Genomic DNA, 3278 nt, shown 5'->3' on the forward strand with positions numbered 1-3278 from the left:
TCTTGGTGATCCTTTCTATGTCAGTACATAGAAAAGACCCCTTCATCCTTTTCTCTAGCTGGCACACACTGGGAGATGGGGAGATCACACTGCATGTCAGAGATCCCCCACCTTTAATGTGAAGAAATACAAAGGAGTAGTGATGTAATACTAGGTCACTCTGGGACCCAAGACTCCTCTCCGTAGGCATTTTGGAGAGACAGCCACTGTGTTCCCCCTCTAAAACCTAGTTGCTTACCCTGGTGAGAGGACATTGTTTAAGAAAAGGACATGAGCCAGGTGTGAAATTTAGGATTCCCTTTGTTTATTAGTCTGATGCTCAGGACAACATCACTTAGAAAGTACAGCTTTACTTCCGGAAAACTGGCGGCATGAGGTGAGCCTCTGTAAAACTCCCCTGGAATTTACAAAGAATCGAACAACAAAAACTCCACAAAGGACTCCCTGCACAGCAGACAGGCAAGACGAAGAGGCCCACTACCGACTGAAATCACCTACAGGTGGGAGATTCGCGCGAGTGGAGGGAGGAGGAAAGGGAGAAGCGCGCGGAGACAGAGCCTCGCGGGCGCAGGACGCAGACCTAGCTCAGTGCGCCGAGCTCGCTGCTTCTCGGAACTACCGCAGCTGCGAGTGAGGGAAGAACTTGGACTGCTAGGGCTCCGCCAGGGCTCCACAGGGCTGAGGGGACAGCATATAACACGGCTGAACCCAACGCTCACGGCAGAGACCTCGGAGAAAAGACTGAGGGAAAAAGGCTGAAAACGGTGGTTTAAGCCCTCACTGCCGAGCAGAGAACGGAGCCTTAGGCACTGAGACTAGCCGCCCCCTCCCTCCCCTCCCAGAGCTCGCCCCGCCTGCACCTGCCCGGTGCTAGAAGCGAAACAGTAGCAGTGTCAGATCAAAACAACAGAAAATCTGCTGTTTTGAGAACTGTGACCGCAAACACAAATTCACAGCCCAACTAGTTCCGGCAAAGGGGAGGGAGCCGTGGAACCAGGACCGGCTATGGTGGTGGTCGCCGCCATTGCTCTGGGCCACCTCTCACAACTTACCCCGCCCCTGACCCCACCTATCTGGGCGGATCCCTGCAGGAGTAAACAGAACTGCTGAAACATACGGGCTCTGAATCAGGAGCTGGAAGAGCTTTGGAACATCAAAAGCTCTCCGCATACCCACCGGGACACTGCGCCCTGTGACCTAGACAAACTATTAACAGAGGAGAAGCCCGTCTCCCAGGGATTCCCCCCATTGTGTGAGAAGCAGGAATAGTGCAGAGAAAACAGCACTACCATGTGGGAGAAGAAAAATAAATTGCAGTTGGAGAAATAATAAAACATTCTACCAACAAGTACTGGAAAACAAAAGAAAGACCTCGTCCTATAAACCTGTTGCAAAAGTCACTCCTGTAGATGTCTAGGAAGAGAAATAGTAAACCAGTAATCACCAGGAATAACCAAGGCAACAAGATAGCTCAGAAAGAAAGTGAAAAATCTCCAGAGAAGGAACTTAAAGATACAGAAATATGTGACTTAAATGACAGAGAATTCAAGATTGCAGTTCTGAAAAAACTCAACGAGATACAAGAAAACACAGACAGGCAGTTAAATGAACTCAGAAACTCAATCAAAGAACAGCATGAGCATTTTACGAAAGAGATTGAAATCTTAAAAAGGAACCAAATAGAATTTCTGGAGATTAAGAACTCAATAGAAGAAATTAAGAATGAAATAACCAGCTTAGGTAGTAGAGTTGACCAGATGGAGGAAAGAATCAGTGACATCGAAGATAGAAACCTGGAAATGACACAGATAGAAGAAGAAAGAGACTTGAGACTTAAAAGAAATGAAAGAACTCTACAAGAACTTTCTGACTCCATCAGAAAGAGCAATATAAGAATAATGGGCATACCAGAAGGAGAAGAAAGAGAGAAGGAACAGAGAATATATTCAAACAAATTGTCGATGAGAACTTCCCAAATTTGTGGACAGAACTGGACCCTCGAATCCAAGAAGCAAATAGAACACCTAGTTACCTCAATCCCAACAGGCCTTCTCCAAGGCACATTGTATTGAAGCTGTCTAAAATCAACGACAAAGAAAGAATCCTCAAGGCAGCCAGGGAAAAGAAGACGGTAACTTACAAAGGAAAGCCCATTAGATTATCATCAGATTTTTCAGCAGAAACTCTACAAGCCAGGAGGGAGTGGAACCAAATATTCAAACTATTGAAAGAGAGAAATCATGAGCCAAGAATAATATATCCAGCAAAGATATCCTTTAGATATGAAGGAGGAATAAAGACCTTTCCAGACATACAGAAGCTGAGGGAATTTTCTAATACACGACCTGCACTACAAGAAATACTAAAGGAGGCTATTCGACCACCATCAACAGGGACAATTTGTGGCAACCAAAACTCAAAAAGGGGACGAGTAAAGGCCTGAACCGGAATATGGGAATGGAGAAAGTAAGCGTGCTGAAGAAAATGGAATACTCTAAATATCAAACTTTCTTTTACATAAACTTAAGGGTAACCACTCAAAATAAATCCAGAATTGAAATATATACTGAAATAAAAGAAGAAACAGAGGGAAACATCATAGAATACCACCACACAGAAATAATAGACAACAACAAAAGGCAAAGAAACAATGGAGACACAGCCTTACCAGAAAACTAAAGATAGAATGACAGGAAATCCTCACATATCAATAATCACCCTAAATGTAAATGGACTGAACTCACCAATAAAAAGGCACAGAGTAGCAGATTGGATCAAAAACTAAACCCAACCATATGCTGTCTCCAAGAGACACATCTCAGCTACAAGGACAAGCATAGACTCAAAGTGAAAGGGTGGAAATTGACACTCCAAGCAAATGGTACCCAGAGAAAATCAGGTGTAGCCATAATGATATCAGATGAAACAGACTTCAAGGTGAAAAAGATAACAAGAGACAAAGATGGACATTTCATAATGGTGAAGGGACTGTACAACAAGAAGACATAACAGTCATCAATATTTATGCCCCCAATCAGGGAGCACCAAATACACCAAGCAACTACTAACAGAACTAAAGGGAGAAATTGACCAAAACACAATTATACTAGGGGACTTAAATACATCATTGACAGCTATGGATAGATCATCCAAACAGAAAATAAATAACGAAATAGTAGCCCTAAATGACACATTAGATGAAATGGACATAATTGACATTTATAGAGCACTTCATCCTAAAACATCAGACTATACATTCTTTTCTAGTGTACATGGAA

Source organism: Rhinolophus sinicus, chromosome X (genome assembly GCF_036562045.2).
Source record: "Rhinolophus sinicus isolate RSC01 chromosome X, ASM3656204v1, whole genome shotgun sequence".
NCBI classification, from domain to species: domain Eukaryota; kingdom Metazoa; phylum Chordata; class Mammalia; order Chiroptera; family Rhinolophidae; genus Rhinolophus; species Rhinolophus sinicus.